Genomic DNA, 16,263 nt, shown 5'->3' with positions numbered 1-16,263 from the left:
TCCACTGTGTCTCCACCCGTGTGACCCCGCTGATGTTACACTATCCACTGTCTCTACCTGTGACCCCGCTGATGTTACACTAGCCACTGTCTCTACCTGTGACCCCGCTGATGTTACACTATCCACGGTCTCTACCCGTGTGCTCCTGCTGATGTCACACTATCCACTGTCTCTACCCGTGTGCTCCTGCTGATGTCACACTAGCCACTGTGTCTCCACCCGTGTGACCCTGCTGATGTCACACTGTCCACTGTGTCTCCACCCGTGTGACCCTGCTGATGTCACACTGTCCACTGTCTCTACCTGTGACCCCGCTGATGTTACACTATCCACTGTCTCTACCCGTGTGCTCCTGCTGATGTCACACTAGCCACTGTGTCTCCACCCGTGTGACCCTGCTGATGTCACACTGTCCACTGTGTCTCCACCCGTGTGACCCTGCTGATGTCACACTGTCCACTGTGTCTCCACCCGTGTGACCCTGCTGATGTCACACTGTTCACTGTGTCTCCACCCGTGTGACCCTGCTGATGTCACACTGTCCACTGTGTCTCCACCCGTGTGACCCTGCTGATGTCACACTGTCCACTGTGTCTCCACCTGTGACCCTGCTGATGTCACACTGTCAACTGTCTGTCTCTACCCGTGTGACCCTGCTGATATCACAATACTCATTTCATTTTTCTACCTTCTTTCTTAGTTTTTTCCTTCCTTTTCCCTCTTCCTTCCCTTCCCTTCCTTCCTTTCTTCCTCTCCTTCTCCCCCTCCTTTTCCTCCTCTTCCTCTTACTCCTCCTCTTCTTCCTCCTTCTTCAATGTTTATTCAGTGTTCCTCAATCAGCCTGAGTATCTTTATTCTCACTCTTCAGGTCTTAATTGAAAGGACATACAGGAAGATACATAGTATTTATGTAAACTCAGCAGACTCTTCCATTCTTTCTCAATGTTTTGCCATATTGAACTCTGCATTTTTGTCTAAATAGCATTTATCATAAACTTTCCTCATGTATGGATGTTTTTTTAAGTGAAGTTTTCCTTACTGAACTTCAAGTCCTGGGAAGGCAAGAATGGGCACGTGTGTGCTGTTTAATCGTGTAAAGCCTTTCAGAGGTCATTTCCTAATGGGTAATGATATTTTGTTAATATTTGCATTTCTGTATATATCCAGCATACCTGAAGCCCCCAATATAATTTAATATAAAGAAAGCAATTACTTTATCTTCAGAGTCTGCTCAACTACCTTTCAAAATTCACTCACACTTATCTAGGTCATCAAATAGCAGAACTATAAAATAGTTTGTTAATAAGGAAGTAATATGCTTGCATAATTATCAGTGTAACGAATGGATGGAGAATGACTCCTCTACCTGATATATGTTGTGTTCCTCAACAGCTTAAGTCTGCGTTCATTGTTTCTCTGGTTTTATGGCTCTGTAAAGTACAAAGGAACAAACTTTTAGAATTTTGTTTTATGTACATCCAAAAAATATCTTAATAAAATACCCACAAATATTTCAAATACATCATTTGATATACTTCCAATGAATAGCATTACAAATATAGGGGACTTATTAACACACTGTACATAGAACACTAAGTAGGTGCAGAACAAAAAGCAGTGCACCAGTCACAGAGAAATGTCATATGCTTGGCTTGCTAAGCATTTATTCAGCTAGAAGCTGCTGCAAAAGATACTTTGGCTTAATGATCGTTATGTGTCTATGATGGTAGCTTCATCCTAACTTGAACAAACCATAAGTTATCCATAATTTCAAGTCCACCCAGAAATTAACACTGTGCCCCCTTGTACATATTGCATATGGCCGAGCCCTGTCCTAAAGATCATTACATTTAAAATTGTGATGAGTCTATTTATACAAATAAAATATGATGATTCAAGATACGGAGAAACACTGTCTCAAAAATCAAAAAAAAAAGATGATTCAGAAGTAAACACATTCTCATGTGATATATAGTGTCCCAACAAGTCCTTAAATGATCTTTTTAAATACAAGAAAAACATACACAAGGGGAGATCCTCACACAGTGATGATTAAATGCACTTAAATAAACAGGACACTTGTGCAAGTCCAAAGGACAAAATTCTAGGATGCAGAAAGATCAGCTGTGTTATATGAGCCTGGATCTTTCAGGCTCAATTTGTTCCCATTGTGGTGCTATTCAGCACATGCAGTTCCCATTATCATTTGCTCTAATCTCCTGCAGGCCATAGACCCCTTAAATAAACACCCCAGTGGAGTTAGTGCACACAGTAAATCTCATTTAACACTTATCATTACCTTCTAAATAAACTACCAAATGGGAAATTCCATTAATTAGAACATGAAAGTTTTCTTTAAAACAAACAACAAAATTCTATTATAAGTGACTTCTGGGCCTTAGGCTGGATTGAACATTATCATTTATGGTTAGGATGTGGCACGTTCAAATTGGCTGAAATGGTTCCATCTGGGATCTTTCTTCCATTATAGAAGTCGGTGCATTCTTTGGTCTCTGTATCCATTCTCTCCGTGGTCCTGACTGGCTGTTCATCACACCCAGCCTCCCGTTCTACAGTAGAGTTATGTGGATCAACTTAGTGGGAGCTCTGTTTAGGATTGCTGCCTTTGTCATGCTGCCTCATAGAAGACACTTGGGCTTCAAATGCTTTATGTTGACCTGAGACATCCTGGGCGACTCTGAGCAAGAGCCTCCCTTCCCAGTAAAAGGTTTTAGGGTACACTAACACCAGAAGCTGAGAAGGGTTGAGTTGAGAAGTGATCAACAGCCCAGGAGAGAGCATGTTAGGTGACTCAGGGGATCTTAAGTACAGAGGTCTTCCAGTGACCACCCCAAAATAAAACCTCTTTTTCCTACAGGTACTGGCATTTCTATATCTGCTTCACACGACATCTATATGTAGTTATTAAATGTTATTTTCATCACTCTCTTCTAAAATAAACAATTCCATCTCCAACAGCTACTTTCCAAATTCTTACTCTGCAGCCTATTCCCACCATCCACTTTAAGACCAAAGGGCAATTTAGCCGTCACTAAGGTCCTGCTCAAAATGGTCTTAATTCAACCATACAATACTACAAAAAAATTGTTAGAATTGATAAAATAACTCAAGCATATTCCCAGGTTGTAAGGTAAATTTGCAACAATAACTTTTCTGTGTAATAATAATAAATAGAAAGTAAATCATTCAAAATATATGAATGTAACTTCCCATAGCAGCAAAAATAACTTGAATCATTACAGCTGTAACAACAAAATTAATGAAATACTTATGAAGAGCAACGTAAATAAAATTAGAGAAAGCTGTAAGAAGAGCTAAGGAGCGAAAATGCACGCATGAGCGGGAAAGTATTTGCAATGAAAATATCACTTGTTGCACAAATTAATTTCTAGTTTTGATGCAATTCAAGTAAAAATTCCAGTGGGAGTAATTTTACAGTCTGTTAATTTTTTCTGGAGTTCATTGAAGCTGTGGATCATAAAGAAAATTTTGAATATGGATATTAAAGAGATGCATTTGCACTAATGATAAAATGTTTCTGTAACCCGACACTTAACACAGTACAGAAATGACTCTGAAAGGGATGCGGGTATTAATGGCACAATATGGGGCTCTTCCCAAATATTACCTTATACATTCTTTCATTTAACATTGTGTAGCCCCCGACAGGCACTAGGTGATACCATGCTACTTATTAAAATGGCAACACCGTTACTTCATTCTCCCATTGATTTTGAAGGGGGCCAAATTCATTGATATCTTCTTTAGTATAATTTAATTTAAAGAGACACAAGACCCCATGGAAGTAGATAGAGAGAAAACTTAAATTCAGCGTACATTAAAACATGAACTACAAATACAGCAGAAGAAAATTTTCTAGTCGTTGTCTGCCTAAGTTTCAGAATTAAATCAAATATATTCTATTAGGTATAGATGATAGCTTTAGGTATATTATTGAGGTGAACACAAGGAAATGCAAAATAAAAATAAAATTAAGTGTAGTTTATTTGCATACAATTTTAGAGAGACCAAGTATGCTTTTGAAATCTTTGTGATTATACAAAGAAAATGTCTGGCACATTATACTAGAGAAAAACTCCTCTAGCTTAAATATCAAAATAAAATTAGATGCTATTTGTAATAGCTCTGCTGTAATAAAATGTATTTTAAATAAACATTTAACACTAAGTAGCTAAGTAGCCAAAGGATAATTTACAATTAGAAACAGCTCTTTGAGGAGCAAATGGAAGACATTTGACATTAATAGTACCCAGGAAAATAACTAGGAAAGCAACGACCAGAAATAGTTGATCTAACATATTGGCAAGAAGAAAAAATGTTCACATTTGAAGCTTTTCAGGGATTACATTAAACCCTATTTTTCCGGCATCCCCAAACATAGTTCTTGGCCCTGTACTAGAACATCAAGCAGCATTCAAACGCCACGTAGTTGGGAGAAGATGCTCCTGTCAAGTACATTGTATCTTAACATCTATCAAACAAGCTTTTAGGTAACTGATTGTCAAGCGTCAGCATGGTCTTAGGAATAAGTATGCTGAGCAATCACATGAAATTACAAAATTGTTTCTTCATGATAATCCAAGAAAAAGTGTGGTACTGGCTTCCCAGAAAATGGCTTCTCAGTAAACACATGTCTACACTTTCAATGTGGTAGTTTTAAGCAGTTCTAATTATAGGATTCTATTCTAGGGAAGTAACCTCAAACATAAGGGGAACATAAGCCAGGTGTGGCATCAGCTCATACCTCCATCTTGCATTCAAAAGAAGGCTGAGGAAAGACCAGCAGTACTGATATCACCTAGAGCTACAGGGTGGGTTGAGGACCAGCTAGACCTATAGAATGTGAATGTGAGTCCATCACAAAACAAATAAAAGTGGGAGGGAGAGAGAGAGAGAGAGAGAGAGAGAGAGGAAGAAAGAGAGAATAAGGAAAGAAAGAACAGAGAATTTCTACAGTATGTATTAAATAGGAATAACTAGAATGTGCCTAAAAATTAACAATAAAGAATACTGGAAAATGTGTGTTATATTAACTTGGTTGACTATTATCACCATTACACACAGACTCAAGAAGAGTCAAAACTTCTCAGAGGCTCACAGTGCAATGATAAGTCCACATACTATTCAAAGTTGTCTTTCTCCATTCTGAGAATGCTATTCTAGAGCAAGCGAGACTTCAGATACCCATCCTCAATCCTCAGTCCTCATTAATGCATTAGTAAGTTCTCTTAGCTATGAGAAATTAATATATGGCGATCCTCAAATGTTATTTCTTTATGAATAGTAGAATTAGAAAATCCCAGTGGTTTAAATGGGACCTATCATACAGTAAGATTTTGCAACCTCAACTGTAGCATTTATGTTAGTTATTAAGCAAGAAGCTAATCCATCCATACCATAATTTAGATAATCCCTGGGCTTGTGGGAGATAGACCAGTATGGTTACTCTTTAGTACAGAATCTGAGAGGAGAATGGTTCTTCTGTCTGGAAAGGTTCCCCTGCTGACGCACAGCCAGGCAAATGTCAGAAACCCATTGCTGATTCTTCCTTGCAATCTGAGTGCAGGCATGTGGCCTGGGCCTCTGATGTCACAGGACACAGAGCCAGCTCAGAAGCATATGCTTCACAGAAGCCATCTGGCTGCCTATTCTGGGAAGCGACACCTCTGCCAAATCTAGGAAGCAATGAAGCAGAGGCTCAACCCTCAGGTATTGTGTTTGGTGTTTAGGCAAAAGCTCATGGGCCAGAAGCAGCCAAAGTGTATCATGTCTGTTTGGATACAGAGATCCTAGGATCCTAGGAGGGAGACCTCCAGGCATAAACCTCTCAGTGCAACCTAGACAATTCTTTCTTTATTACATCCTTCTTACACACACACACACACACACACACACACACACACACACACGAGCAGTCATATAAGGATATATTATGTAATAATTTAAATTTTTAATCTAAAGTTGTTTTCTTTCAATTTCGAAAACATTTTCACGTGTACCACCAATGCATCGGGCTCTTGGCACTACAACCATCTCTGTTGGATAATTTCACCTTTCTGAAGGTCTTCAAAGGAATAAATACTTTTTAAAGTACAGAATAGATCAGATGTTTGTGGCTAGACTAAAACACATGGATATTCAGATGAAAAGTGATAATTTTTTTTTTACTTTTAATGTTCAAACATTCTCATATTCCTTGAAAACATGGATCACTTATTGAAAGAAAAATATGTTTATCAGTAACTTGTAGCGTCATTTGAAACATGAACAGCTCAGGTTCACTAGCTAGGCAAGCCCTTACAAGATCACCATATGTTGCTGTGTCTGGTCCCTCATCTGTCATTTGAGTCACCTTCACCCAGTGCCCTGATCAGACTGTCATCCCGAGTGAAAGAGGATTCACTGAACTGTTGTCCCAGAAGCAAATCAGACACTTCATGCCTTAGTGTCTGTCTGTTACAAAGCTTTTCTCTGGGTGCCAAACTGAAAATGGATTAGGAATTTTTCTGGTGAGTTGAGAGGGACAAAGATGCTGATTATTTTATTTGTTGGGGGCTCTCTTTTTAATCAATTTGTTAAAAACTCATTTGTGGAAAGGGCACCACCATTGGACAAAAGTGGCAGCCTACAGAACGGGAAAAGAGTTTTCACCAACTCTACTTTTAACAGAGGGCTGATACCCAACACACATAAAGAACCCAATAAGCTAGATATCAAGAAAACAAATAACGGAATCAAAAATGGGATGTGCGCCTGAACAGAGAACTCTCAAAAGAGGAAACTCAAAATGACTGAGAAGCACTAAAAGAAATATTCAACATCTTTAGTCATCAGGGAAAGGCAAAGCAGAACAACTCTGAGATTCCCTCTTACACCTGTCAGAATGGCAATGATCAACAAAAACACGTGACAGCTCATGCTGGTGAGGACACAAAGCAAGGGGGACGGACAATCAGCTATTGCTATTAGGAGAGCAAACCTGTACAGTCACTATGGAAATCACTGTGGCAGTTCTGCAGAAAGATGGAAACTGATCTACTTCAAGATCTAGTTATATCACTCTCGGGCATACACCCAAGGGACACTTCATCTTACCCCAAACACACTTGATCAAATATGTTCATTGCTGTTCTATTAATAAGAGGTAGAAACTGGAAACAATCCAGCTCTCCATCAACAGAAGAATGGATAAAGCAAATGTGGTACCAAATGGAGTATTACTTCAGTCATTAAAAAAAATACATACTCAAATGAATGTAAGTAGAAAAAAAAATCTAGAATGAGGCAATTCAGACCCAGAAGGAAAAATTTGGTAAGTGTTCATTTATATGTAAATATAAGTCAATGATAACCAAGCTGCAATCTACAGAATCACAGTGGTTAGGTGTAGAGCAAGGGACAGGTGTAGTAATATGAGTGGTGGGGCTGCATCCCCAGCACCCCAGCCGCCTGGCTAGCTTATTCCCCGAAATAACAACACACAAATTGTATTCATTTAAACACTGCTTGGCCCTTTAGCTCTAGCCCTTACTGGCTAATTCTGATATCCCGATCAACCCATCTCTAATAATCTGTGTAGCCCCGGTCTTACTGGGAAAGATTCAGCATGTCTGACCTGGCTTCTTGCTTCATCACGTGCGTCTGCCCGCGAGACGGGAGCATGGCGTCTCTCTGAGCTCACTTCCTCTTCCTCCCAGCATTCTGTTCTGTTTATTCCTCCCACCTATGTTTTAACCTATCAGGGCCAAGCAGTTTCTTTATTGCTTAACCAATGAAATCAACAGATTGATATATGACACTCCCACATCAGACAGGAGCTGGGGGAGATAGATCTCCTTAGGAAACAGAATAGCTATGGACAGATGTGTTGAGGGGGAGGGAGTTGAATGTGGGAGGATCAAATGGGGAGGGGAAATGGAAAGAGAGTTAGAGAAGGCATATGGGGAGAGACAGGGACATTTGAGGGGTAGTATGGATAGCAAACACAGTAGAGACTTCCTAAAACATATATATACAAATTATCTAAATAAAATTGTCAAATAATAGGGGGATAGAGCCCCAGCTTGCTATCTCTTGTCACTAAATGAAACTTCTTGTACCAGATACAATTATATCTAATTGAGGTGTTGGCCAAAGGGGTCCCATTTGGAATCTCCAAACAGTCTTGGCTATTACCAAGACTATAGGTTATTCTGCATAAATTAACAGCAAAGCCACATTGCTAAAAACAACTCCACATAACTCGTTGAACATGGAGAAGCTGAGATGATGCCTTCATCTCTATGTTCTAGCATCTTTGTTACAGAAAGGTACTCTGCATGCTACAAAAAAGACCCCATAAATACCAACTTAGTTATAAATGCTTTGATTAACAATGCTGTTTGCCAAAAGATGACACATAGCTTCTGGGAGTAACCAAACAATATCTGATTTGACTTAAGGCCCACTCCACAAGATGGAACCCACATTTAATACTGCTTGGGTGACTAAGAACCCGAGACTAGATAGGTCAGGGACCTAGGGAAAAAAAGCAAACGTTGCCATTCTATAAACAAATGAACAAGAGAAAAACAAAAAAAAATCAATAAAATGATTTAATGAGATTCTGCTAAACTCACAGATCAATGCCTTGCCCAGCCAACATCAGAGAAGTTCCCTCCTTCAGTGACCCACAAATAAACATGGAGAGAGTAAGAAACTTCAGAACACTCAACCCTAAAAGGGATATCTTCATCAAATCCCTCCCCTCAAGAATCAGTGAACCACGTGGAAGAGGAGGCAGAGAGAGTGTAAGAGCCAGAGGGGATGGAGGACACCAAGAAAGCAAGATTCTCAAAATCAACAAGATCAAAGTTCATATGAACTCAGAGGGCCTGCGCAAGTCTACACCAGGTGTTCTGCGTAAATAGATTGTGGCTTCTAGTTTAGCGTTCTTATCTAATTCCTCAGTGTGTGAATTACAATAAATCTCTGGTTCTTGTGCCTTCTCTTAGGCTCGTTTCCTTCTGTTTGCTTGTTTTATCCAATTCTGATGTGTTTGCTTTTGTTTTATCTTATTATATTTTAGTCTATTAGTATCCCTTAGAAAAGTCTGTTTGTTTTCTAGAGAGAGATGTAAGAGAGTGGCTGGGGATGGAAGGGGAGGTAGGAAAGAAACCGGAAGGAGTAGAGGGAGGAGAAATTCAATCATGATATATTATTATGTGAGGAAGAAAAGCTATTTCCAATAAAAGGTAAAAAGAAAAAGAGCTATTTAAGCTAAATTAAACATTTAATCTTATTAGGTGAAGAAACATTCTTTCAAACACTTCAGCTATTATCAAATATTGTTAGATTGTGGCAGTGGCCTATTATTTCCTTAGAGTCAGTAAGAACCTGTTCCTCTCCAGCCAGGGACTGTAGTTTAGTGAAAGGGTGCTTGCTTGGGTGGGATGCAGAAAGCATTCTGCACTGCCAAAAATCAGCTGTTTTTCAATACTGACCCAAAACAGATTTCTGAAATGTTCTTTTGCCATTCGTGACTATTCTATTCGTCCCCAGCTGAGACTCTTATATCGGTTCTTAAGATCCCAGCTTGGGCTTTCATGCTCAGAAGGCCCTTGGATACTTGTTTCTGTGCCAGTCCTTCGTTTCCTGGGCAACCTGTTCCTCCAAAGCAAAGATGAAACTGGCCATACCCAATCATAGTCTCCCATCTCTTCAGCCCTCAGCTCATCGTTTCTTTGATCCATGAGAAGTAAACAAAGCTTCTGCCTTCCCTGGGCTGTAACTTCAAAGGAAAATTGGAATCCAATACAAAACACAAAGATTTGAACCTGGCAAAGGAAACCTTCTCTATTTTTATTTTTTCTTGAAACAGCTAGCCAGATTTAAGAGCAAAACCTAGAGCGTCTTTACCCCCTGAACCTTCCCACTGGCCCAAAGACACTTAAACATTAATAACTTGTTTTCTAATAAAGATTAGCACTCCTAAGTCATGAATCATGTGAAATTAAAAACCCTAAGAAAAAAATAGTTACTTAGTGATATTGGTTCTCAATACAGGTATGTATTTCTGCTCAATTTTATGACCTACAAAGTCAAAGTGTGGAAGTCGCTTTCGCCACAACATAGAAGGCTGAGCTGTTCAGTTGGTACTCAGATAGCATGCTTGAAGTCATGAGTTGGCTCTCCAGGACCAGCCACATAAACCAATAACCTAATGGCCCATTTATACTTCAATTTTTATTATATTTAGTGTGTGTATGTGTTTGTGTATGTACACACGCAGATTCATATGTGTGTGTGCACATGTGCACAGTAAACATATGGAAGTCGGAGAACGACTTCCAGAGTCCGTTCTCTCCTTCTATACTGTGGGTCTCAGGGGTCAAACTTGGGTCACTGAGATTTGGTGACAAGTACCTTTACCCCCTGAACCTGCTAACTGGCTGAAAGATAAACTTGGATAGCTTGTTTACTAATAAAGATTAGAACTCTTAAGTCACGGATCATGTGAAATATAAACCTATGCAAACCCGTAAACTATTGCTCAATGTCATTTCATTTAAGTCAGTGATTTCCTTTCCACCAATAAACGTCAAGTAGAGTTGGAATGCGAAGTTCAGGTGTGGGTTCTCTTCTGTGGTTGAAATCCAGCAGATGCATCTGTTGTGTGCCTTCCAATAAAAACTAAAGAAACCTTGTGTAGTCATCAGTGAGATTACCATATGTATCCTCTAGCTGAAACCTGCCCCAGCCACTGATCTTCTAACTGGGATAGTATCATTTTCGGGGTGATAGCTAACTATGAAATTTTAATCACTTAAGCTCTTTACTCATAAAACTACTTTTGCTTTTAAAGGGAAAACGAAGGTGGGAGGAATTTGCTTACTGGAATCCTTCGGAAACAGAGTGACAGAGAGCATTCCATATCACCACAAGTTCCCCTAGTCACCCTGTGTATGTGCAGCCAACAGAGAGATGAGGAGTGGGCCAGGGTGAGCAAAAATTTCTGAATGGGTATTTCCAGTAGTTCTGTTAGGGGTCGGAGAGCATGAGGCTGGGAGATTGTTTATTTCTTACTCTAGAAGAATCGTAAGGATCTCTGACAGGCAGCTGTCCATCTCCCATCGCAATGTGTTTATGATGCTCAGCTGGTCCATGGCAGGCAGCATGCACATGTCTATACCAGTGCTGGATATCTCCATAGAGAAGGGCACAGAGGACTCTCATGAAGCTGCATGTGAGATCCATGAAGACAGAGGACAATCAGAAGATGGTAACTACAAGCAATTATCTCGTCCTGGAAACAGAAATCAGGAGCCAGAAGAAAAGTCGCCCTTCCCAAGGGTACCATTTCCATAACTGTGTAGCTAAAGATAGCCTGCTCCACAGAAGCTCATCTGAGGTGCTCAGCAGCTCCCCTTTCCATTCTTCATCGGGTCTCTGCATGGAGTTAGTTTGTTTTGTAACTTTCCACATCTTTTCTGTGAACACTGCTTCATCACCCTCAACTGCTGACAGTTCACTAGCTCAGTGAAAGACCCTTAGACACCCACAAGGACTGCTCTCCTCATTTCCTTTTAAAATTAAATTATTTATGACATGGTGGTTTGTGGTATTACATTTTGCTCATATAACATATCAATTAATTCTTCAACTGTTTACTATATTTTGTATGTTTAAGGGAATTATTGGCATTGATTTATATAGTGATTTGGTGTTTTTAAAAATAATTGCATACCAAAATCATGTGGGGAATGCAGATACAGTGAAACCAGTATGTGTGTAATACATGTCTCAAAATCTCCCAATAGATTTGACTTTCTCAGCTCTAGGGAGTGTAGTGAGGGGAGTGGGCCTGCTTTTTGTCCCACCTGGCTCCCGCACGGCTAGCTGAGCTCTGGAAATAATAACACGGAAACTGTATTCTTTTAAACACTGCTTGGCCCATTAGCTCTAGCCTCTTACTGGCTAACTCTCACATCTTGCTTAACCCATTTCTAATAATCTGTGTAACACCACATGGTGGTATCTTACACCGGGAAAGATTCAGCATGTCTGACTTGGTGGCTGGCTCCATTGTGTCTGACCCACTTCCCTTCTTCCCAGCATTCTGTTCTGTCTACTCCACCCACCTAAGGACTGACCTATCAAATGGCCAAGGCAGTTTTTTTATTAACCAATGAAATCAACACAAAACAGAAGACCCTCCCATATCAAGGGAGGAGGCCACATCTAACTTAAACCATTAAGTCACATTTCAGTCAAAACTACATCTATCTAGGTCAGTGGATTCCATTCCCTTAAACATAGGCTGACAGGCACATGGTTATCACTGGAAAGTCTAGAAAGGTGGATATCCACTCCTTTCACATATTTAAAGCTTTCCCAGAAAGGGTCATCTGCTTTACCTCGTGTGGTCTAGTGCACAGAAGGAACTAGAACAGACACCTGTGTGAGACACAATACAGTGATATGCCCCATGACATTCACCTCTACACCCTTTTAATGATGAGGAGCAATCAGTCAAATGTTAGAGGGAAAACAGATACAACAATATGTGGGCGTTAATGAAGAAGTCCTTTTAAATCAAAATAGAAAAAGTTGATTGCCTGTGTAAGAATTCTGGTGACTGTCTAGGAAATATCCTGCGGAAATTACACACTGAAAATTAAACTAGCAGCACGGCCTATATAGGGAAACAAAAATATCATTATGAGGGGGAAAGCATATAAGCATTGCTTGACGTTCAAACAGTCTTCTCAGGTTTTAGCTCTTTAAACTGGAAAAGTTTCCTAGACAAGAGATAAATGCCACCAGTCAGATGTCATCAACTGGCTTGTCCTAACAACTTGCCTTGCAGAGTCAGGCAGAGTAACTGGCAAAGAAGCTCTCAAAAGAGTTTTGGGTTGAGCATTGTCTGAGAATGAATCTCAACATAGTCTGAAAACTTGTCTTTCAAGAAATAGCAAAAATAAGCTTTTTCAATAAAGGGAAGAAGCCAGTTAGAGTCTCTAGAAAACCTATAGTGATCATGGACCAAAGGACAACTGAAAAAGCCTTGCCAAGCACTTCCCAGACAACTGGGAGCCTCTGGTTATCTGGTAAAGTCAGACAGATACACAAATGTTTGGGAATTATAATTTTAGAAGAGACTAGTTATCACATTCTGCTGTCACTAAATGGACAGATTTTAGGGACCATGGATTCTGCTCCTTGTGGTCTATAGTCGTAGATAGGGAAGCTGGCTTTGTGGGTCATGCTATTCTGCTGCTATACTCTATCCAGCTAATGAGGGCTACAGCACTAGTCAAAAGCACTTGGTCAAATCTCAGTAGAAGCTTACAACCTGTCATGGTGAAGATATTTACACCTAAGAAATGGGCACACATTCCAAATCAAGATGCACGGTTTGTTTGTTTTATAGAAATCCGGATTGTAGAACATCACTGCCCTAAGGGGACACACTCAAGACATTTTCAGAATTGTGACTAAAGAGCAATGTGCCATTTCGAGGAAACAAATGGAAGCTCAAGAAGGATAGTGATGACGCCTGCTGGGCTGAAACTGAATGTTGATTTAGTGACAAAATACCTGTGAAGAGCTATCCAGGTTTAGGAGGTGAAGTAAACAAAGCACACATATGCGAGGCTTTTGGTAAGCGGAGAAGTGCTTTTCTATCTCTCATTTTGAAAGCTTTTCTATGAAAGAAATTACAAAACTGTTCGAAAGCAGTTTTAGAAAGATTTGCTGTTCAGATACAACAAGCAGCGTCTGTTATAGAGAGCAGAGAAAGCAGGAGCAATTGAAGAAACAAAGGCTAGTGTCTGAGCCTGTTGTGAGCTGCAGTCCGCAGAGAGACAACAGCAGGGGTGGCTGCTAGAGCCCCCGCACGCTGCTTCAGAGAACCATGAAGATTAAGAAAACGTTTACCCTGACCATGAAAAGCTGAAAAACAGTAAAGTGCAGAGAAATGAGGAAAAGGAAGAATGAACGTTAGTGTCAAGTATCAACAGGACACAGGAAAAGGAAGAGTAAACATTAGTGTCAAGTATCAACCAGACAAAGTCGAGAATGGCCCAGGAGAAGGGACCCTGAGACCTACAAGTGACTATGTTTGCTGATGTGAGAGGATCTGCCCACTGTGGGCAGCACCGTTTCTTAGGCTTGGGTGCTTAGATACCTAGAAGAAGAAAGTTCATTGGCATGGGTTACTCCATCACTCTCTTCCTGACTGTGAATGTTCTCTTTTGACTCTTTGGCAGGGATGGGCTGTGACCTGGAACTGAGATTCAAACAAACCATTTCTCCTTTAAGTGGCTTTTATCAGGACATTTTATCACAAGCCCAGGAAAAGAAACTAGGACAGGAACCCAGAAAAATAATTGCCAGCTAGCATGCATGTTCCTCATTTAGCCACAGAGGAGAGGTGCCTCACACACGCACTGAAGCTTTGAAGGACCCTGTGCATGGATGGAACAGAACCAGAAACCAAAAGAAGCAAAATCGGAACATTTAATTTCTTTTGACTTTATCTTTGACTATTAATTTTCCTTTGTTAGTAATGTTTAAATATTAAAAATAATTTCTTGACATCATATCACCAAGTCACTTTTTGTGAAATATCATAGTTGAGTACATTCTAAAGAAACATATTTGGCATTTGGCTATCACAATTTGGATGAGAAATAAACTGAGTGGGGTTTTGGTATAAGATGTAACAAGGGTCCTAAAGAATATTAATACATGATTCAAACCACCCCAGTGTCTTACGGAGAAGTGTGACCCTACATATGAATCGGTGGCAATGGGAATATATTCCAATATGTTCTCTTATAAAGTATTCCACTAGCTACTGAGCACTGAGATTTGCCTGCCATGATGAACAGCAGCAGTTAGATTGGAGCTATGGCACTCAGAACTGGTCACTGAAGATGCCCAGGAATTTTTAGGTAGAGACTTAAATTTTTCCCCAGTATCAAATAGAATAAAGACTGATGGCAATTACTGTTCTTAGGATATTAAAGCCAACTTGATGCTAGAAAGAAGGATGCTCAGCACTTATTATAAATTCATTAGGAAGAGGTGTATGGCACCAAGGGATTCTTTGGATCACTGCTTGGGGACCTTAGGGACGAAGCTTTGGTGATGGAGGACTTGACATGGACCGGAGTCTGTTGTGCATCAGGAGAGAATTAACAGCATCTGAGAAAGTTTCCTGTCCTGTGATACCCGCTGGTCTCATTGACGTGTCATAAGATTACTTAAATTTTAACAGCTTCAGAAAATCTGTGTGGACTGGCGCATGCCTGAAATCCCGGCCCTGGGATGTGGAGGCAACATTCAGACAACAACACATAAAACAGTCAGGAGATGCAATAGAAGGATGCCACACAGTCAGATTCTAGTGGCCTGGCCTAGTTAATTCTGCAGCAGAAGCCGAGGAAGGATAAAAACAGGAGTAAGTTGAAAGCAACATTATGTATGTATTTAATACAGAATGCTCAGTAAATCTTCAAGCATCGGGAAAAGGGAATGCGCCTTGAGAGACTAAGATGTTCATATTTTATTAGCATCTATTTGAAATACATCCTGAAAATAGACATGTACACATCTCACAAAAATTGTCAATTTTTGAAAAGCAAGAAAATCTTGTGTGTACCCTATATTTAAGATGAAAAGTTACAAGGTCCAGTCACCATGTCTTACTGCTCCCTTTGGTAACAGAGCACTAGACTTAAAAGTGTCAGAGTTCACAAACCCTTACCCCTGTAATATAGACTACTTGGTAAAATTCCATTTACACAGCAGATAACAAGAAACCACATGAAATGAAACTTTCATAAGAAAAGAGTTAGTTATAAACAAGTTTTCATTCTGACATTATGGAAACATTTGCTGTTAGAGGTCTTGGATCTAGTTAGTGAATAACATGATTTCTGTTTAGGAAATGTGTGTTCAAGGAAGTGAAAGGTGGAGTTCCTAGGATACTACTTCATCATCAGGACACTGAAGCAGATCCCTGACCACCCCACCACCAGCAAACCTCTGTCCCCTGTGGTCTTAGCAGATTCATCTGTTCCCTTCTAAACAGCCTTCATTGAAGGCACATGGCAATAAATTTTTTAAACTGACATCAAGAGCGATATGAAGTTACTTTGATGAAGGAGTCTATGATCTTCTACAAGAGAGCCTGGAAAGAGAACAAAGCCCCTAGAATCCAAGCACATTCCCAGT

General features: G+C 40.0%; 1 protein-coding gene across 5 annotated transcripts in view; it reads right to left on the bottom strand.

Moving 5' to 3' along the window:
- Positions 1–16,263, bottom strand: part of Inpp4b (inositol polyphosphate-4-phosphatase type II B) — a 766,439-nt gene that overhangs the window by 385,795 nt on the left and 364,381 nt on the right. For all 5 annotated transcript variants that reach the window (XM_041663514.1, XM_041663517.1, XM_041663511.1 and 2 more), the window contains exon 4: positions 1,367–1,430. The gene's annotated coding sequence lies outside the window, so the exon portion shown is untranslated. The remainder of the gene's footprint in view (positions 1–1,366; positions 1,431–16,263) is intronic.

Source organism: Microtus oregoni, unplaced genomic scaffold (genome assembly GCF_018167655.1).
Source record: "Microtus oregoni isolate MIOR12 unplaced genomic scaffold, Mior012 000014F_ref0000157, whole genome shotgun sequence".
NCBI lineage: Eukaryota > Metazoa > Chordata > Mammalia > Rodentia > Cricetidae > Microtus > Microtus oregoni.
Note: the sequence above shows the minus strand (reverse complement) of the source record. Positions and strands in the feature narration are given on the sequence as shown.